General features: G+C 44.2%; 1 protein-coding gene and 1 pseudogene across 1 annotated transcript in view; one reads left to right on the top strand and one right to left on the bottom strand.

Moving 5' to 3' along the window:
* Positions 1–23,140, bottom strand: part of DSCAM (DS cell adhesion molecule) — an 833,405-nt gene that overhangs the window by 590,555 nt on the left and 219,710 nt on the right. The gene's annotated exons all lie outside the window — the stretch shown is intronic.
* Positions 7,765–8,593, top strand: LOC102179816 (annotated as a pseudogene).

Genomic DNA, 23,140 nt, shown 5'->3' on the forward strand with positions numbered 1-23,140 from the left:
CGTGTGACTCTCCCACTTTGCAGCTAGGTGACCTCTAATAAGAGCACCTCTTATAAGGGCACCTCTGTGAGCCTCATCTCCTTTAACTATAAAATGAAGGTAATATTAGGATTATCAGAAGAAAAAATAAGTTAATACAGGGGTCAACGAACTGCAGCCCATGAGTAAAGCCAGGTCATTTTTATAAACAAATCCGTATTAGGACATAGACATGCTCATAAGAATTTATTGTATGCAGCTGCTTTTTACACAGGGATGGCAGAGTCTTATGCAGTTATGACAAGGATTTCATGGCCCACAAAGCAAAAAATGCTTAGGATCTTTCCCACTATAGAAAAAGTTTGCTGATTCTTGAGTAAACATGTATAAAACACTTAGAACAGTCGTTGACATATACTAAGTACTTTATCTGCCTGTCTATCTGTTGTTGTCATTCAGTTGCTAAGTCACGTCCTACTCTGCGACCCCATGGGCTGCAGCACACCAGGCCCTGTCCATCACCATCTCCCAGAGTTTGCTCAGACTCATGTCCATTGAGTCGGTGATGCCATCCAATCATCTCATCTTCTGTCACCCCTTCTCCTCCTGCCCTCATTATTTCCCAGCATCCATCCATCTATCCATCTCTGTGTCTATATCATATGACTTAGTCTGTGGGAAGTACTAGCATATATATGGCACTGCTTTCTCTTTGAAATAATTCAGTCTCTACCTCCACACAAAGGTCCAGAGGTTGAGAACCATGGGCCAAACATTCCTGGAATGAAATGAGATTACCCATATAAATCTCCCAAGTCCTTTGATTCTGGAAAAGTCAAAATTAAGTTGAAATAAAATTAACATAATTTATTGCTTCAGAAGGGGCTGTGTCTAATGAAAATGAGTAACTGTGTATCTCGTGGGCAGACTGTATCCAGGCAATGCAGCCCGTCAGAACTCCTCTGGGGAAGATTGCACAGCTATAGTCTAGTGATATCAGTACTGTCCATGTGACTTGTTTTGGTCACTGATGTGGTGGAGTGTTGGGCTTCCCAAGTGGCTCAGTGAGTAAACAATCCACCCGCACTGCAGGAGATGCGGGTTAGATCCCTGGAGTGGGAAGATCCCCTGAAGGAGGACATGACAACCCACTCCAGTATTCTTGCCTGGAGAATCCCATGAACAGAGGAGCCTGGTGGGTTACAGTCCATGGGGTCAGAGTCGGGCATAACTGAAGTGGCTGAGCATGCACGCACATGGTGAAATGTTACCCCAAAGTGGACAGATTATTACAATATAACTTGATCTTGAACTAGGGCTCTTGGAACACATTCAGTTGAGAAATGTGGAGGACACCTTGGTCTCTGATCATCTGTGGGATCAAAAACAGGAATCAGATCTAATGAGTCCTGGGGAGGCAGCAAGTCCAGGAAGTCAGATAAAAAGAATGGGCTTTAAAGGCTGACCAGGGAGAGAAGACCCTGCAGAGAACCCAGGTCAAGGGGCTGACAAAAGAAAGACTCAGAGTTACAGCATCTTTGTCGTAAATCTGGAGAGTAAAAGTATTGTCATTTTCCAAAATCAGATGCCATAACTTTCACCCCAAACTCTTTAGTAGTTATAGCCATTAAATATACCAAATTATTAAGTAAAAAGTTTGTATGCCAGCATTGAGCTTTCTGGACTCACAAGTTTCCGCCAAGCCACTTGGAATTATTTTATAGGTACATCTCTGGACATCCCCCACATCCCCTCCATATGACTCCAAAGCCTCTGCCCTTCCTCCATCAGCCTGTGGGTCAACACCATCCCTTGAGCTCCCCTCACCACCTCCTCTGTCTGCTCCATCCTGCGTGACTCCTCCTGCCCAATTACCACACTGGATAATTAAACCCATTACTTACCTGCTCTACTCGCTCGTATTCCCTTTTCCAACTTTCAGATTCCCTCTAGTAAATTATTTCCATGCCTCGCTCATCAACAACGTCTTTATTTCTTCAAAATAAAACATCATCTTTGCTGGGCATGGCTTTTGAGCCCACGGTGGTACTCAGATGACTCACATGGAGGACTTGCTGTTTTCCTCCAAGGTATTCAGTACCTTTGCGACCCCGATATTACTTCCCAGGACCATTTCTTCCTTTGCCTTATCTCCTGCCCAATAGGGATGGGGTTGATAAGAAGGAGTTAACACATGAGAATCTGTCATTTGAACAGATAACTGCTCTCTTCACTTGGACACAGTTTAGGCAGTTTTCCATGTTTAGCTGAATGCATCTGGATACTAGAATTTCAGAACTGAGAATACCAGGGAAGCTATCAGTTATCCTCCCAGTCCAAACCAGAAATGGATGCAGTAACAGCCTGTGATCCTCCAGCCTCTGTGGGCACCTCACCCTCCAGAAGGCCCCCAGTCTAATGTGACATGCTGGCTTCTGGTGCAGAAGGGAAAATAAACGGTTGGCGGTGCCCTGGCTCTAACACTCTCGTAGCAGCCATGGGCAGGTCTTCAAACTCCCTGCACCTTGATATGTTGCTCATAAAACAGGGACGCTAGCCCAGCTTGCTTCCCTGTGTGCTGGAAGGTTCTACAAGAGCACGCCTTTGGAAGCACGTTCATGCAGTGGAAGTGGGCTCCCTTTATAGGTCTGAGCTTGCAAGGGCATCTCCCTGGCCATGCCTGGAGCCTCCAAGGAGCTGTGCTGGCTTCCCGAACTGCTGATGCTGGTGCTGATGGAAGGGCTCTGGGCAAGACCCCGTGGCTGCAATAGCTGGGCTTTGCAGGCCTTTTGGACATAAGAGGGCAGAAATTATAGATAAAATCACCCCCAAACAAGTCAGCTATTGTAGCCCACTGATAAGAATTTGCCTATGGCTGGCTACAGTTATATTTATCATCCTGTAAATAAATGAAGATGTAGAGAAAGCAGTTCACAAGATTCAAAGGAGGTTGAGAGCAGGAGAGAGAGAGGAAAGGAGCAAGGAAAGGGAGATAGAGGGGTTATCAGATGGAATGTGGCTCCAGATGCTGTGAACAACCTCCTTAGGGAGCTTGTTCAAGAAGCGGGAAAGCCAGGAGCAGCTGAAGGGCAGACCGAGTGAACGGTGCCTGGACGGGCATGGTCCAAATGTCTGGGAGACCTCCACTGCCCATGCCCAAGGCCAGCGTAGGAGCCAGCTGAGCCTCCAGTGGTCAAGGGGGCTCCATCAGCAGCAGCACTCACAGCAGTCATCCACTGGCCAGGAGGGATACTCCGTGCCACCTGCTGAGCCGGGACCCACTGGAGCATCCCCTGTGGGTACCCCCTCGCCTCACAAGCAGCCCATAAGCCTAAGTGAGGAGGTGGGATGGAGGGTGCTTTCCTCACTACAGCTGCCCCATCAAGGCCGCCTGAGAGCCAAGATGGCCTGGACACACCCATGGCTCTTTCACCAATCCTCTCTCCTCAATGCATCCCTGGCTTTGAGACCTGGCCACTCAGCCTCAAAAGCAAGAAGCATCGCAGTGGCTTTGTCGTTCCTTTAGTAACATATCTCAGGCACAATATCTACCCCAAGCCTTTATCCATCCCCTCTTCTCCCATCACAGGCACGGCAGCATCTTAGCCCTGCTCGGACTCTCAACAATGAAACCAGGGCCCCGCCTGCCTTCCAAACAGTCCTGAGTAATGAGGTCTCTGCCAAGCGCCACCCTCACCCTCTCCCAAGCTTGTGCTCGGTCATGTCTGACTCTTTGCAACCCCTTGGATTGTAGCCCACGAGGCTCCTGTGGCTGTGGGATTTCCCAGGCAAGAATACTGGAGCGTGTGCCATTTCCTGCTCCAGGGAATCTTCCTGACCCAGGGATCAAACCCACATCTCCTACACTGGCAGACAGGTTCTGCCACCTGGGAAACCCCTCCAGGAAAATAGTATGTATCAATACTTTATTGCAAGACTCCTGGCTATCTTGTTATTTATTACATGTTGAAAGGAAAGTTGTATCTATTGAGAAGTAAAATGACAAAGTGGTCTTCAGTGCATAGAAAGATCACTGCTTTTCATGTTTTCTGTTTCTCTTTCCAGGGGCTTGAAAATGCAAGTAACTCTTTCAGTCACGTTTCGTCTTCCAGGTTTTAAAATAAGAGGAGTCTGCATCCACACCACTCTCACCTTAGAGCAAAGAAAGGAGAATGAACGCAGTATGCAACCACGCGCTGCTGCCAGCCTGAACAAAAAAACTGGAATTGGTGTTCTTTTCTAAAACACCAAGCTTTCATACACTTTGGAGATTCCTAAATAGTACAGCCCTAACTTGGATGTGATCTGTAGAATGTCGTAAATATTAAATTAGTGGTTTATATAGAAACCATAAGAAATGTACAGAAAGGGATGTAGCTCCTATAAAGTCTGAGATTCGATACTGAGATAAAATCCCTTTTAGAAACACATTCGTTAAAGCAGATTCTGATGTGACCCAACAGTTCACTCCATAGACAAGTGATGCCAGAGGCTAGAAGTAAATTAATAAGGCAACATTCTAATGAAATTAATTTATACTGAGAGAGTCAAGTAGCACTGAGACTATAACCCAGAAAGTGAGCCAGACTGAGGCGGTTAGGAAGTATGGCAAGGAAGGGAAAGTCAGCGTCTAGAAGCAGGGCTGTAGGATTCGGGCAGAGATGAAGGCTCAGCTCACCACAGCATTTTCTGACACATCCCTGCTGCCTGACAGTGGGGGCATACGAACTTCTCGAGTGGTTTTATTACTCTCCTCTCCCATACTGTTGCCTCAGAATTTTATTTTATAGTTTGTGACCATATCTATTTTTCCACCTACTTAATTCTGATCCCCTTGAAGAGAGGGACTAAGTTGCACTCAACTGTGTTGCCAAACTAAGTTTAACATGAGGCCGTGCTGTATAAAGTGAGTGCTCAAAAATAGCTTTGAAGCAAAGAGTGAATAAATACGTCACTGTGCATATACTGCACGCGCGCGCGCACACACACACACGCACACACACACACACACACACACACACACACACGCTCTTCTGGTCCCATGAGTCTGCATAAGGCATAGCCCTGACATTCCCATGTCCTTCCTTTTCTGTCCTCCTGCTTGGCACCTTTTCATCTGTCAGAGCTGGGCTCAAAGTCACAAATGGTGATGTTCACAGAACTGTGATATCCATCATCATGGGGCTAGTAGCCTTAATTTAAGTAACTCTTGGACGGTAAAAACCATGAGCGTCTCTGGACCCTAGTGTATATTGTCATATATTAGGCACTCAGTAAATATTTACCCAGATAAGTGGAGTGGAATATGTAAGTAAGGGCAGAAAAGCTTAAAGTTATTTTTGGTTTAATCAGAAAAAGCACATTAAATGTCATTTCTTTTAAGTCTTACATGGTGTACTGACTATAACACAAAAACATGATGAATGACAGTATAAGACTCTAGCTTTTCTTGTTTTTTTTTTTTAAATTAATTTTTAATTGAAGGATAGTTGCTTTACAACACTGTGCTGGTTTCTGCCATACATCAACACGAATCAGCCACAGATACACACATGTCCCCTTCCTCTGGGTCCTTCCTCCTGCCTCTCACAACATGCCATCCTTCTAGGTTGTCACAGAACCCGGGTTTGAGTTCCTTGAGTCATGCAGCATATTTACACTGGCTCTCTGTCTTACGTACGGTGGTGTATAAGTCTCCATCCTGCTCTCACCATTCACCCCACCCTCTCCTCGCCCCACTGTGTCAAGTCCTTTCCTTATGTCTGTGTCTTGACTGCTGCCCTGCAAATAGGCTCATCAGTGCCATCTGTCTAGATTCCATATAAATGTGTTAATACATGCTCTTTATTTCTCTCTTTCTGATTTACTTCACTCTGTATAATAGGCTCTGGGATCATCCACCTCATTAGAACCAACTCACATGCATTCTTTTTTATGACTGAGTAATATTCCATTGTGTATATGTACCACAACTTCCTTACCCACTCATCTGTTGGTAGGCACCTAGTTTACTTCCATGCCCTAGCTATTGTAAATAGTGCTGCAGTAAACGCTGGGGTACATGTAAGACTGTAACTATTAACCAGGGAAAGGCCATGGAGCTCTTTCAGCAAGTGAAGAGACCCTCAAGGCCCTGACCTGGCATGTGAGAGCAGAGGGCACGGGGTCTGGGGAGGGGACTGAGCACCCAGAGCGGGCAGCACTATGCCTTCCCTTCTATCTCTTCACCAGGAACCACCTCAGGACTATTTGCAAGCGTTGATTAGAAAGACATGTTTCCCTATGGACACAGTTAATTAAGAGTCCACAAGCATAACTGGAGAGAAAAAAAGTACCTGCTTATGTACTGATCCATCAGAATTGTCCACTCTGATGAAGTGAGGTGAAATCTGATCTCTGTGGGCTGGGGGTCACCACCAAGTGGACAGGGCCCCTCAGCAAGCAGAGTTTCTGTCTGTAAAATGGTAAGAATAACAGTCCCTACTCTGCCGGATCTTTTACACATATACACTTGTGCAAAAGGGCTGTCTTATACATGTAGACACACATGTACATGCAAGACATGTATATGGACATGTACATGTGTGTGCATCTATTAAATAATTGTGTTATATATGTACATACATATAAAACAAATAATATATATATTCTTGGTGTGTGCTCAGGCATATCCAACTCTTTGTGACTCAGTGGATTGCAGCCTGCCAGGCTGACCATCGAATTTTCCAGGAAAGAATACTGGAGTGGGTTGCCATTTCCTTCAAGAGATCTTCCTAACCCAGGGATCAAACCTGCATCTCCTGCATTGAAAGCAGATTCTTTACTGCTGAGCCACTGGGGAAGCCCATATATGTTCACAGGTAGGTGGCTCAGGTGGTAAGGAATCTGCCTGCCAATGCAGGAGGCCAAGGTTCAATCCCTGGGTCAAGAAGAGCTCCTGGAGAAGGGAATGGCAACCCACTCCAGTATTCTTGCTTGGAAAATTCCAAGGACAGAGAAGCCTGGCAGGCTGCAGCCCACTGGGTCACAAAGAGTAGGACATGACTGAGCACAACACAACGAATGCAACACCAGAGAATAAAAATAAATGCTGAATCACAGTTACTTTAATAGATTCCAACTCTGAATGTGATGCTTGGGTTTCAGAAGAGGGGAGTGGCAGTCCGAACTGATTTTTTTCTATAGCATCTCATATGGTAATAGAGGAACCGTATCCCACCCAATCAAATCCTGGTAGTCCTAGGAGGCAGGGGGTGACCACCCAATCAGACAGCAATACCCATTTCAGGTCATGTCTGAGTGTGTGGTACTTGACACATGGATATTATTCACACTCTCCCCACAGCTCAGATGCAACAGTGCAATTAGAGTTCCAAATATCTTCCCTCACTCTTCACTCTCAAAATGTCCTGGAAATTCCTAAGTTGGGCAGATAGCTTCTGAATAAATCAAATTAGCAATTAGTAAAATAACAACAACAAGATAAGATATGCAAAAATCTCAAACAACTACATGGCAAATGCCAAGAGAAAGAAACATGTGAATGTTAATGTATTAGTTTAAAGCCTGTGCATCCAACACTACTTCCTCAGGAAACACACATGCAGATTTTTCTATCTGGGCAGTGCATACACAGAGAAGAAAGGAGGGGGTGGCTAGAAACTGGGGATAGGATCACAACCTATAAAGGGCTTTCAAACAGTGGTGCTGAAGAGTCTTGAGAATCCCTTGGACAAAAAGATTAAAATAGTCAATTCTAGCCCTTTTGGCTCTCTGAGCGGCACCATGATGGTCGGCAAGAACAAGCGCCTTACGAAAAGAGGCAAAAAGGGAGCCAAGAAGAAAGTGGTTGACCCATTTTCTAAAAAAGATTGGTATGATGTGAAAGCACCAGCTATGTTCAATATAAGGAATATTGGGAAAACACTGGTCACGAGAACTCAAGGAACCAAAATCACGTCTGATGGCCTCAAAGGTGGTGTTTTGGAAGTGAGTCTTGCTGACCTGCAGAATGATGAAGTAGCATTTAGAAAATTCAGGCTAATTACTGAGGATGTTAAGGGGAAAACTGCCTGACTAATTTTCATGGTGTGGATCTTACCCGTGACAAAATGTGCTCCATGGTCAAAAAATGGCAGGCCATGATTGAAGCTCACGTTGACGTCAAGACTACCGATGGTTACTTGCTTTGTCTCTTCTGTGTGGGTTTTACTAAAAAGCGCAACAATCAGATTCCGAAGACCTCTTATGCCCAGCACCAGCAGGAGTACCAGATCCGCAAGACGATGGAAAGCATGACCCGAGAGGTGCAGACAGATGACTTGAGAGAGGTGGTCAATGAATTAATTCCAGATAGCACCGGAAAAGACATAGAAAAGGCCTGCCAATCGATTTATCTGCTCCATGATGTCTCTGTTAGAAAAGTAAAAATGCTGAAGAAGCCCAAATTTGAATTGGGAAAATTCGTGGAGCTACATGGTGAAGGCAGTAGTTCTAGAAAAGCTACTGGGGATGAGACAGGTGCTAAAGTTGAACGAGCTGATGGATACAAGCCACCAGTCCAAGAATCAGTTTAAAATGCAGACTCTTAATGGAGACAAATAAAAGATCTTATTTGTGGTTAAAAAAAAAAGTTGGTCAATCCTAAAGGAAATCAACCCTGAATATTCATTGGAAGGACTGATGCTGAGCTGAAGCTCCAATACTCTGGCCACCTGATGGGAAAAGACCCTGATGCTGGGAAAGACTGAAGGCAAAAGGCAAAGGGGCAGCAGAAGATGAGATGGTTCGATAGCATCACCAACTCAATGGACATGAGTTTGAGCAAACTCTGGAAGATACTGGAGGACAGAGAAACCTGGCATGCTGCAGTCCATGGAGTCACAAAGAGTTGGACACAACTTAGCAACTAAACAGCAACAACATAAAGGGCACTGGTTAGAAGAGTGACATGAGGGCAATGTGGGGATCATTTGAGAAATAGAGCAAGGCCATGAGGGGCTAGGTGAGTTGTGGAAGCAAGTGTTGAACAGAATAAGACGTTCGGGTATGTGGGACTCAAAGAGACAGGAAACAAGCATGTTTTCTGTCAAAGGACAGACATGATGGATTTGCCATTTCTTTTTTTTCCTGGTGGCTCAGATGGTAAAGCATCTGCCTACAATGAGGGAGACCTGGGTTCGATTCTTGGGTCAGGAAGATCCCCTGGAGAAGGAAATGGCAACCTACTCCAGCAGTGTTGCTTGGAAAATCCCATGGACAGAGGAGCGTGGTAGGCTACAGTCCATGGGGTCACAAAGAGTTGGACATGACTGAGTGACTTTACTCACTCATTTTCTTGATCCAGGAACATACACTAATTTTTAAAAATTAAAATACCTTTGTAGCTATTTTTGTTGCAGTACATTGGGATATAGTCCTTAAAAATAATCTCAAAGATACATCATGTAAGCATGTCTCTTTAAGGTTTACTGGAGAATGGCCAGCATGCTCGTCTGCCCATGACCATGGCGTCCACTCTCCATGTGCACACAGACGGCATTGCCCTGTGGGCAGGGGGACTTCCTGACAGCAGCATGAACTTTGGCTCTTGGGGTCTTCACTTCCAGCTCAGGGTGTACTGTGGCTTCTTTTGAAAGTGAAAGTCTCTCAGTTGTGTCCAACTCTTTGTGATCCCATGGACTATACAGTCCATGGAATTCTCTAGGCCAGAATACTAGAGTGGGTAGCTGTTCCCTTCTCCAGGGGATCTTCCCAACTCAGGGATTGAATCCAGCTCTCCCACGTTGCAGGTGGATTCTTTACCAGAGGAGCCACTAGGGAAGCCCAAGAATAGTGGAGTGGGTAGCCTATCCCCTCTCCAGGAGATCTTCCCAACCCAGGAATCGAACCTGGGTCTCCTGCATTGCAGGTGGATTCTTTAGCAACTGAGCGATCAGGGAAGGCAATGGCACTAATTTTCCACTTTCGCACACAAGGTTCTATCTGCCTGGATGGCTCTTCCTCCAAATGTATTCGCATCTTCCCTGTCAGGCTGCTGCTCTGCTATCACCTCTCCAAAACATCCTCACCAACCACCCAATTTAAAGTGTTTTGTTGTTGTTCAGTCGCTCAGTCATGCCTGACTCTTTGTGACACCATGGTCTGCAGCATGCCAGGCTTCCCTGTCCTTCACTATCTCCCTGAGATAATGTTTAACAGCCCCAAATTCTTACCGTTTCTTGGTTTATCATTAGCAAATGTATCATATTTTACATGTTTATCTCAATACTTCTGTTTTCTTCTCCCATTGGAATTCAGGCTTCATTAAGACAAGAATTTTTACCTTTTTAAAACTGTCCTATCTTATCCCCAATTCACAAGTGGTTCAGCGGTAAAATAATCTATCTGCCAGTGCAGAAGACACAGGAGATGTGGGTTCGATCCCTGGGTTGGAAAGAGATCCTGGAGTAGGAAATGGCAACCCTCTCCAGAATTCTTGCCTGAAAAATCCCATGGAGAGAGGAGGCTGGGGGGGTGGGGCAGGCTACAGTCCATGAGTTCACAAAGAGTCAGGGATATGACTGAGTGACTGAGCACAATATATACCATATCCCCAGTCCCTGAGACAGCACCCAGCACACAGGAGGGTCTCAGAATGCATCTGTGGAAGGAAGGAATGAATGCATTTGGGGATAGCTTGTATGGAGGTCATAGTTTAAGGAAGAAGGGGAACAGATAAAGGGGGCAGCCAGGGCAGGAAAACCAAGAGGAATTCCATCCACAGGAGAGAAAGGGGTGAATAAAGAAAAGGGAGAGAAACAGAGGAGAGTGAGGCACAGGGCTCTTAGGAGGAGAGGCCAGGACAGCAGCACCAGATGCCAGGGTGGGGTCCAGAGGGGACGACCGTGGCCTTTCAGAACGAAATGGTTGTGGGTGACTCTCAACAACATGGTTTCAGTAGACGATCCAGATTGACAATTGCCAGGAGTTAAAGGTGGAGTTGGTGGTACAGAACCCACCTACCAATGCAGGAGACGTAAGAAACGTGGGTTCGATCCCTGGGTTTGGAATATTCCCTGGAGGAGGGCGTGGCAACCCACTCCAGTATCCTTGCCGAGAGAATCCCCATGGACAGAGGAGCCTAGAGGGCTACAGTCCATGGGGTCGCAAAGAGTCAGACATGACTGAAGCGACTTGGCAGAGCACAGCACAAAGGGAAGATTTTAAAAGTAGAGCTAATGAAAATAATCCAACTGAGAAAGAAAGAAAGGGAGACAGGGAGGCAGATTGGCCAGCTGGTCTTAGCAGCACAGACTTTGGAAAGAAGGCTTATTATTGATACATCAGAGGCTGTGTACCAGTGTGTGTGTGTCTCAGTTTGTGTACCTGAGTGTATCTGTGAGTGAGTGAGTGTGTATGTGATATGTATGTATCTGTGTGTCTGTGTGTCTGTGTGTGTGCAATTGTGTATGTTGTCTGTGTGTGTGTCTGTGTGTGTGTGAGTATAGGATGACCCAGGAGTAGTCCTTTCAAGTACACAAGAACCCACTTCACCAAATTTTCTGAGTAAATGACAGAAATCAACATAGAATTAAGAAGCCATTGACACTGTGAATTTTTCATTTTTCTGTTTCCCTCCCAGGATTTAAGGTACCACAATGTTCACACTTCACTTTATTGGGGATCTTTTTAGACAATAATTTTATGGCAGCTCAGAACTAAGTTTCCAAGTCAAAAGAATTGACCTATACATGCGCTGTTGATGCAAATAGAAAATGGTGGGAACAAATTAAAAAAAAAAAAAAAAGGCAAAGCCTTGCATAAAATAAATAAATAAAGCAAATAAAAGCCCTATAGGACCTGAAAACAGGCGAAATAAATTCTCTGAAGAGGAAAATGCATTTTGTTCTAATATTCTCTTAATAGATTTTTTTAAAAACATGATAAGAAGATTGAAAGAAACCGAGGGAACTCTGGATAGATTATGCAAATACTCATTCCATTTCTCTGCTTTTGGGTGAAGCATGGGCACCGTTTTTAAAGCTGAAAACCCCCAGCACTCACTATCTCTGTTCCCCAGCTGGTGAGCACAACCAAAGGATTATGCATAATGCGTCCGTGATCCCTGGCAGCAAAGACATTTATGCGCAGCTCAAAAAACTCTGGGATGCTGCAGTTCTCAGGGGCTTAGAAGGAAGATTTTTTAAATACAGTTCCATGATTTTCACCAGCTTATCTCAACCAGGAGGTTAAATATGCTCTCTCTTCTGCACCTTGCTCTTTCAGAGAGAGAAGGAAGCAGGGAGGAATTTGCTGCTTCTGCAGCTAGGCATGGTAATGACTTTGACTCTGATTCTAGGTTATCCAATAACGACTAAGACCTCCCTTCATCTCCCCTCTTTTTGAAAGTGTAAGGTTTACACCAGCGAATATCCCACACTAAGTTTTGCCATAATTATTATTTTTATAATAACCTCTCTAGCATAGAAAAATGTCTTGCATCATTTAGGCTCAGAGAAATAAAATGCTATATTTTCATTGTCTCCTCTTCTGTACCTCAAATGACTTGATTTGCCAGGGGAAAAAAAATCACTCCAATACAACTGTTTTAACCTAGGATTCGACAACTTATTTTACACTGTCTCATTCGACAAATACCCCGTGGCTGGTGACTATGCCTTTCTACAGGCGTTCCTGTCACCAGAGTTCTTAGATCCAGGTGTGCTGCAAACCCAGGTTTTGTTAGGAATACCCCCAGAGTTAGGGTTCAGTGCATAATAGAGCCCACCTTCGTTTTGCAAACACTGTCTTGGTCTGAAGGGAGCTACCACCCTGCATGCAGCCCAAAGAAAAAGATCCAAATAAAATTACCCCAGAAATGTCTACTCTTGCTAAAACAGTCATGGGCAAAGGCATCTATAGTATTCATTCTGATAAGAACGGTCTTTCTTAAGTGAACCTTAGAGGTAAGATCATGTATTAGGGAAATAAATAAATTGCAGCTATATTTGCCTGAATGCTTTAACACGCCCCAGACAGAAATGATTAAAGAAGATGCTTCTTTTTTATACTTTCCCTGCTGTGTCCTCTGTACTGTCAGGTCAGACTACCTGTATGTAATCCTAAACTTCCTAAAGGAAGTTCCTTGATCAAAAGATAGGAACATAACCACTCCTAGAGCCCTGGGTACAAATAAACTGTGTGTCACTTTAACAAATATGATTTAAAGGGTGGTGGTCGGCTTGGATGGTTTCCAGCAAAAACCGCCTCCCAAGTTCATCACTGGAAATGGATTCAAGATGATTCATTAAAAAATAAAACATAATCTGAAACAGAATGACAAGCTCTGTAGTTTAATATTTGGGTGGCACAGGCACCCGGAGTTTATAAAATTCAAATTAAATAGCCAGTCACCATTCTCTGCATGCTGTCAGGGTTAATTCAGATCGCTTTCCCCACTCTCGCCTTCTCTGATTCAAGCTCGGCAAAGCAGAGCTATAATTAGGGAACGGGCAGTACTCACTGTTCACCAGTTGGGTGTAAGCTTTAAACTAATAACTCAGCAATTACGAGAAAAATGAGCAGTAATTACACGCATTTTACTCGCGGCTAGACAGATGGAACATTTTCTTCTCGTTATTGGCAAACTGTCACCACATTTATTTCATTTTTACTGTTTACTATTTGTTGTACTTTGATTAAGAGTAATTACAGGCTAGGAAAATATGAAAACCATGAACGTTGGGTATTTTTAAAAAATAGAAAGAGGCCCTTTTCCTCGATCTGTCTTGCCGGAGCTCTCATTTTAAATTCTGTTGAAAGGATACCAGCGTTCTCAAGAAATCTTGAGTCAGCCTTCGGTTCTGTGATAGCTCTTCAGGAGGGAATTTCCAAGCTTACTGATTATTTGGATCATCACAGGCCACAAATACTGACTTGTTCTCTTACAAAAGCCTCCTTTTCCCTCATCTGTATTCCTTTCGTGCCAGTGACCAAGTAGAGCAGAAATTCACCTTTGCACAGAATAAAGGAATTACTGTAGAAACAGATCATTGCTATCGTTTTCCTGGTTTTTAGGAAGAGAAGTTTATTTCCCCTCCCAACCTTGTAAAATAATTTCATATACATTGTGTAGGAAACAATGAGAGTAAGAGCTGCCTACTAAAACTTCCCTCTGAAGCCCTGTAAATAAATCTCACCAATTCTAAGATCACATAACATTTACATTTTACTTGCTGACAAGGCATAAGCAGTATTGATAATACCAGTGGGGGGAATATACTTGAAATCATTTTCAGCCACCACGTTTCCTAACTGGTGTTATTCATTAATTTATGTAGGCTAGAAACTTGCACTAGTTTTAAAGAAATATTAATGAGAAAAGAGCGCATATAGAAATTTCATTCACTGCACATAGATTTCAGCCAATATTAAACATAGAATCCATTTTAAAGTAGGTCCCTGTGAGTAAAATGACATGTGCACCACTCCTATGATTCCCTCTGATGCTTCAAAAAAAATTGTGAACCATGATTACTGAGGATGGAGTCCAAATTCTACCCATGGATGACACAGTCAGTCCCAGGAGAAATATTCATAAAAGCCATTACGGTCTACAATTGGCCCATACAAACGCATGATTTTGCAGGAAAAAAAAAAAAATGCTGTTCCTCCTTCCTACAAGACACACTTGGAAATATCTGAGAAGTGATGTTTGGCCTCAGTTTTTCTTAATGGAAGAAAACAAAAAAATAGGCTCTGTTCTACAAGGGCCGCATATTGATTCATGGAAATGCCAAGTGTTAATGCACGGACTTGCTAATGGCCCTGCCTGTGCGGTAATCTGCTGTGCTGGTGCGATGCATGGAATTGATTAGTTTCCTTAATGAGCCTCAGATGGTGCTGGACTGGGGTGCAGAATGCAAAGCAGGGTGAGTGTGCAGCTGGAGAAAACCACCTCACCTCGGAGCAGCCTGGAGAGGGAAGCGCAGGAGCAGAAAATGTGGGCGGGGCGGAGCTGGAGGGCAGCTAGGGAGGCAAGAGGGCCTTTCTCCCGTAGGCGATGCTGCAGTGTCTGCATGTCTGGCTGTCTCCCGGACAAAGCAGGTGATGCTCAGAACCCAGTGGTGATACTGCAGTGACCACATGCAGCCCTGAGAACAGCCAGGGGTGACCCTCGCCTCTGCCCCTTACTGTGGTAGAGCCCTAGCCCTCTGCCCCCTGATCCACAGCTTCCTGTGATCCAGGAAAGAGGGCCATGGTGTTGCCACCTTACCTGCTATGTATAAACTGTGTCACAAAATTGTCTCCATAAACATACTGAGAGAGGAAGTAATAGGAAGCTGGTAAGAAAGTCAGGTGAGTATTGGACAGCCAGGGTGGTGTGTGTGAGTGGGAACCTTCGGGGGCGGTGGGTGACCCCAGGAAGCTGGCTATGGAGGCTATGGATTCCTCCTGTGATGGAGGAATCACAGGCTGTGAGCAGGAGGCCAGCTCACACGCTCCGTGCACTGGGCCGACTGCCAAGGGTGGTGCCAAAACCTAAGAAAGCACAGAGAAAGGAAGGAGGGAAAGAGCAGAATCAGAGAGCTCTCCTTTCTCGGTCCTCACCACGCCCCTGACACACACACACCACACACATATACCACACACCATATACACACACACACCACAGGCAGACACACACACACCATATGCACACACCACACACAAATCATATACATGTAACACATGCAGTCATGTACACACCATATACACACAATACCAGACACACATGCAGCATATAAACACATGACACATATACACACACCACACACAGACATATATACCATACACATACCCACACATATACCACAGACCATATACAAATACATATACCACACACACACACACCATCTGCATACCACACATATACCATATACACACACCACACACTCACCACACACACACACATCACATACCATATACACACACCATATGCAGACACACACACCATATACACACCACACACATAACACATACCATATACTGACTCCTCATACCACACATATACACAGCAGACATGCAAACACACCATACACACATATCACACACCACACACACACATCACACATACACCATATACACATCTGCACATCCAAACATAGCACACACACATCAGATATACACGCACCACACACACACATATACACACCACACATATACCATATGTCATATACACATACCACACACACACCACACACTTACCACACATATGTACATACACATACACACACATATGCAACACACCATATACCACACACCACACACACACCATAGACACTCTATACACACTGCACAAAATACACCCCACATATGTATCACACATACTACATGCACACACACATCACATACACATCATACACCTACCACACACCATATACACACACCACACAAAGCATATGCAGACACACACACACCACACACATACAAACACACAAATGTACTCCCTACATATACAAACACATATACACTCTGAAACATACAAACACACAAATACACCCCCCACCACAAAATACATGTGCCCCCACACCAGACACACACACACACACCAGAGAGTGATGCAAATACTAGATAAGCCACTAAGAACTTTTACATTTTTTAATAGTATGTAAATGGAAATTTAGGAAAGCATTTCTACTTTCACAAAGAAATATAATCAGACAATCCTGACTGCTTCATTGCACTCATGTAAGGAGAAAACAGGGACAAGAAACCCCACAACTTGGGGAGGAGAAAGCCTGTCTTCATGTGAGGTATCCACTCTTAACAACACACGAGGGAAGGTGCTGCATGAAACTCCATGGGTTTCAGTCAGTGTGCACTTCCTCTCTTTCCTTCATTACCTGATGAGATGTCCAGAGTGTGTCCAAAGAACAGAATCGGTACTCCGAGACTGCAGAGATTAGGCCGCGTTGTGTTCTAGCCCAGAGCACAGATTCAGGAGTACAATAAAGTGCATTCCACTGGATGGATACAGAAGGAGGTGATGGAATTCCAGCTGAGCTGTTTCGGATTCTAAAAGATGATGGTGTTAAAGTGCTGCACTCAATATGCCAGCAAATTTGGAAAACTCAGCAGTGGCCACAGGACTAGAAAAGGTCAGTTTTCACGCCAATCCCAAAGAAGAGCAATGGCAAAGAACGTTCAAACTACCATACAATTTCACTCATTTCACATGCTAGCAAGGTAATGCTCAAAATCTTTCAAGCTAGACTTCAACAGTACTGGGAACATAAATTGCCGGGTGTACAAGCTGGATTTAGAAAAGGCAGAGGAACCAGAGACCAAATTGCCAACATCTGTTGGACCATAAAAAAAGCAAGAGAGGTCCAGAAAAACATCTAATTCTGCTTCATTGGCTAAACTAAAGCCTTTGACTGTGTGCACCAAAACTGGAAAATTCTTAAAGAGATGGGCATACCAGGCCACCTGACCTGCCTCCTGAGAAATCTGTGGGCAGGTCAAGAAGGAACAGTTAGAACTGGACATGGAACTCCTAAATTGGGAAAGGAGTACATCAAGGCTATATTTTGTCACCCTGCTTTTTTAAATTCTATGCAGAGTACATCATGTGAAATGCCGGGTTGAATGAATCACAAGCTGGAATCAAGATTACCAGAAGAAATATCAACAACCCCTTGGACAGCAAGGAGATCAAATCAGTCAATCCTAAATGAAATCAGTCCTGAATATTCATTGGAAGGACTGATACTTGAAGCTGAAGCTCCAAAACTTTGGCCACCTGATGCAAAGAGCCAACTCATTGGAAAAGACTATGATGCTGGGAAAGATTAAAGGCAGGAGGAGAAGGGAACAACAGAGAAGATAGTTAGATGGCATCACTGACTCGAGGGACATGAGTTTGAGCAGGCTCTGGGAGCTGGTGATGGACAGGGAAGCCTGGCGTGCTGCAGTTCATAGGGTTGCAAAGAGTCAGACACAACTAAGAGACTGAACTGAACAGATAGGCAGATGACAACACTCTAATGGCAGAAAGTGAAGAGGAACTAAAGAGCCTCTTTATGAGAGTGAAAGACAAGAGTGGATAAGTTGGCTTAAAACTCAACATTCAAAAAACTAAGATCATGGGATCTAGTCTCATCATTTGGAAGCACATAGGGAGGGGGAAATGAGGAAGCAGTGACAGATATTGTTTCCTTGGGCCCCAAAACCCCTGTGGATGATGACTGCAGGCATGAAGTTAAAAGACACTTGTTCTTTGGAAGGAAAGCTATGACAAACCTAGACAGCATATTAAAAAGCATAGACATCACTTTGCCAACAGTCTCTATAGTCAAAGCTATAGGTTTTCCAGTAGTCATGTATGGACATCAGAGTTGGACTATAAAGAAAGCTGCGTACTGAAGAATTGATGCTTTTGAACTGTGGTGCTGCAGTAGACTCTTGAGAGTCCCTTGGACTGCAAGGAGATCAAGCCTAGTCCATGGAATTCTCCAGGTCAGGATACTGAAGTAGGTAGCCTTTCCCTTCTCCAGGGGACCTTCCCAACCCAGGGATCGAACCAAGGTCCCCCGCTTTGCAGGAGGGTTCTTTACCAGCTGAGCTACAAGGGAAGCCCCATCCTAAAGGAAATCAACCCTGAATATTCACTGAAGGACTGATGCTGAAGCTCCAATACTTTTGCCACCTGATATAAAGAGCTGACTTATCGGTAAAGACCCTGATGCTGGGCAAGACTAAGGGGAAAAGGTGAAGGGTGTGACAGAGGATGAGATGTTTAGATAGCACCACTGACTCAAAGGACATGAATTTGAGCACACTCCAGGACATAGTGAAGGACAGGGGAGCCTGGCCTGTTGAAGTCCTTGGGGTATCCAAGAGTTGGACATGATTTGGCCGCTGAACAACAAGCGGATGGATAGATGGGTGGATGGAGGGAGAAACTATGACATGTAATAGAATATAGCTGTTCCTAAATGCAGGCCATGTTGGTGTGAGTTGGATTTGCATGATGGCTACTGCTTGCAACTAGTAGGCAAGTAGTAGACACTTAATATGTTCCAATATCTTGAACTTGGTAAAGCAAGTTGTCAGTCCCACTTGTAACTCACACTTGGGTGGTCTTTCTTCACGACACTGACCTCTTGTTTCACTTTGTCTAGGAATTTTGCAAACATTGGAGCACCATGATTCAATAATCTTGGGATACCCTGGGTTAGATTCAGTTACACTAGTCCCCTTTGGAGGACTTCTCAGAGCCTTAACTGAGCTGTGATGATTTAAAGCGAGAAAATTATACTCACAGAACACCTGAAGCTTTAACAGAGCAGACTGGGAAACATTGGCTCGGAATGGCTGAGACTCAGCTAACTGGCCTATTGCAGCCAAACGTGGGCTCTTATGCCCGGTTACAGGCTGAATTTTTTCACTCCCCTCCACTTCTATCCCGTCTCAGTACTTCAGAATGTGACTGCAGCTGGGATATTCAAAGAGGTAATTGAGTTAAAATAGGGCTGTTAGAGTGGGTCCCAACACATTCCGACTTCTGTCCTAATAAGAAGAGGAAATACAGACATATGGAGAGATGCCAGTGGTGCACTCACAGATGGAAGACCACGTGATGGTGAAGTGAGAAGCCAAGGAGAAGGTCTCAGGAGAAACCAACCCAGCCCACACCTTGATCTTGGACTTCCAGCCTCCATGACAGTGAGAAAATAAATTTCTGCTGTTTAAGCCACCTACTCTGTCCTATTTTGTTGTTACAGCATGAGCTGACCTGACATATGGTCCACTTCATCCACATCTGCTCTACAGTGAACATGAGGCTCATTGTGGGGAGGAGGGTGAGAGGAAGGTGGTCAAAAGGCACAAACTTCCAGTTGGAAGATAAATAAGTACTAGGGGTGTAAACACAACATGATGACTAAATACTTACAACTGCTGTGTGATGTATAGAAAACATGTTGAGAAAGTAGATCCTATGACTGCTCATCCCAAGGAGAACTGTTGGGAATTTTAGGACTGCAGCCTGGGAGACACTATCTCAGGTGACCACGAGAGAGCTGACTCAAAGGAGGCAGGGGAGGAGTCAGGCTATATACTAGTTTGCAGGAAGGCTCAGGTAATCTGAATGTTAAAAGATTACTGTTCCTCTTACATCCTTCCCAACCCCCTGAGCTCCTGAGTGCTTACCTGGAAGGAAAGAGCTAATGGCTTCCAGACAGCTATCTTTGCTTTACCAGGGCTCAGAAACTTGCATTGGGAAAAGAACTGTTTACTGGTAGAGCATAAAGCAGAAAACATTTCATTTCACAATTGTATCCATATAAGAAGATGGATGGCAAGAATACACAGAACTATACAAACAAGATCTTAATGACTCAGAAAATCACAATGGTGTGATCACCCACCTAGAGCCAGACATCCTGGAATGTGAAGTCAAGTGGGCCTTAGGAAGCATCACAATGAACAAAGCTAGTGGAGGTGATGGAATTTCAGCTGACCTATTTCAAATTCTAAAAGTTGATGCTGTGAAAGTGCTGCACTCAATATGCCAGCAAATTTGGAAAACTCAGCAGTGGCCACAGGACTGGAAAAGGTCAGTTTACATTTCAATCCCAAAGAAAGGCAATGCCAAAGAATACTCAAACTACCGCACATTTGCACTCATCTCACATGCTAGTAAAGCAATGCTCAAAATTCTCCAAGCCAGATTTCAACAGTATGTGAACCGTGAGACTCCAAATGTTCATGCTGGTTTTAGAAAAGGCAGAGGAACCAGAGATCAAATTGCCAACACCCACTGGATTATCAAAAAGCAAGAGACTTCCAGAAAAACATCTATTTCTGCTTTATTGACTATGCCAAAGTCTTTGACTGTGTGGGTCACAATAAACTGTGGAAAATTCTGAAAGAGATGGGAATACCAGACCACCTGACCAGGATCTTGAGAAATGTGTATGTAGATCAGGAAGCAACAGTTAGAACTGGACATGGAACAACAGACTGGTTCCAAATCAGGAAAAGAGTATGTCAAGGCTGTATACTGTCACCCTGCTTATTTAACTTATATGCAGAGTGCATCATGAGAAACCCTGGGCTGGATGAAGCATAAGCTGGAATCATATATCAATAACCTCAGATATGCAGACGACACCATCCCTATGGCAGAAAACGAAGAAAAAACGAAAGAGAATCTTGATGAAAGTGAAAGAGGAGAGTGAAAATGTTGGCTAAAAACTCAACATTCAGAAACTAAGATCATGGCATCTGTTCCCATCACTTCATGGCTAACAGATAGGGAAACAGTGGAAGCAGTGACAGACTGTATTATTTTGGGCTCAAGAATCACTGGAGATCGTGATTTCAGCCATGAAATTGAAAGATGCCTTCTATGATCAACGTAGACAGCATATTAAAAAGCAGAGACATTACTTTGCCAACAAATGTCCATCTAATCAAGGCTATGGTTTTTCCAGTAGTCATATATGGATGTGAGATTAGGACTATAAAGGAAGTTGAGAGCTGAAGAATTGATGCTTTTGAATTGTGGTGTTGGAGAAGACTCTTGAGAGTCCCTTGGACTGCAAGGAGATCCAAACAGTCCATCATAGAGGAAATCAGTCCTGAATATTCCTTGGAAGGACTGATGCTGAAGCTGAAACTCCAATACTCTGGCCACCTGATGCAAAGAACTGACTCATTTGAAAAGACCCTGATGTTTGGAAAGATTGAAGATGGGAGGAGAAGGGGACAACAGAGAATGAAATGGTTGGATGGCATCACTGACTCAATGGATATGAGTTGAGCAAACTCCGAGGATTGGTGATGGACAGGGAGGCCTGGTGTGCTGCAGTCCATGAGGTCACAAAGAGTTGGACACGACTGAGCAACTGAACTGAACTGAACCATGAAGGTGTGATCACTCACCTAGAGCCAGACACCCTGTGGTGTGAAGCCAAGTTGGCCTTAGGAAGTATCACTACAACAAAAGCTAGTGGAACAGATTGTTCCAGCTGAGCTATTTCAAATCCTAAAAGAGGATGTTGTGAAAGTGCTGCACTCAATATGCCTGCTGGAAATTTGGAAAACTCAGCAGTGGCCACAGGACTAGAAAAGGTCAGTTTTCATTCCAATCCCGAAGGAAGGCAATTTCAAAGAATGCTCAAATGACCACACAATTGCATTCATTTCACATGCTAGCAAGGTAATGCTCAAAATCCTTCCAATTAGGCTTCAAGCAGTAAATGAACCAAGAACTGCCAGACGTAGAAGCTGGATTTAGAAAAGTCAGAAGAATCAGAGATCAAATTGCCAACATCTGTTGGATCATAAAAGTAGCAAGAGAGTTCCAGATAAAACATCTACTTCTGATTCACGGACTACACGAAAGCTTTGACTGTGTGCATCAAAACTGGAAAATTCTTAAAGAGATGGGCATACCAGATCACCTGACCTGCCTCCTGAGAAACCTTTATGCAGGTCAAGAAGCAACAGAACTGGACATGGGAACAACACACTGGTTCTAAATTGGGAAAGGAGTACTTCAAGGTTGTATATTTTCAGCCTGCTTATTTAACTTATAAACAGAGTACATCATGCAAAATGCTGGGCTGGATGAGGCACAAGCTGGAATCAAGATTGCCAGGAGAAATATCAATAAACTCAGAAATGCAGATATTACCACCTTTATGGAAGAAGGAAAGAGGAACTAAAGAGCCTCTTCATAAAATTGAAAGAGGAGAGTGGAAAAGCTGGCTTAAAACTCAACATTCAGAAAATGAAGATCATGTCATCTGTTCCCATCATTTCATGGCAAATAGATGGGGAACCAATGGAAATAGTGACAAACTTTATTTTGGGGGGCTCCAAAATCACTGCAGATGGTCACTACAGCCTTGAAATTAAAAGATGATTGCTCCTTGGAAGAAAAGCTATGACAAGCCTCAGTTTAGTTCAGTTCAGTCGCTCAGTCGTGTCCAACTCTTGGCGACCCCATGAATCACAGCACGCCAGGCCTCCCTGTCCATCACCAAGTTCCGGAGTTCACTCAAACTCACGTCCATAGAGTCAGTGATGCCATCCAGCCATCTCATCCTGTGTCGTCCCCTTCTCCTCCTGCCCCCAATTCCTCCCAGCATCAGAGTCTTTTCCAATGAGTCAACTCATTGCACGAGGT

This window comes from Capra hircus, chromosome 1 (assembly GCF_001704415.2).
Source record: "Capra hircus breed San Clemente chromosome 1, ASM170441v1, whole genome shotgun sequence".
Lineage (NCBI taxonomy): Eukaryota > Metazoa > Chordata > Mammalia > Artiodactyla > Bovidae > Capra > Capra hircus.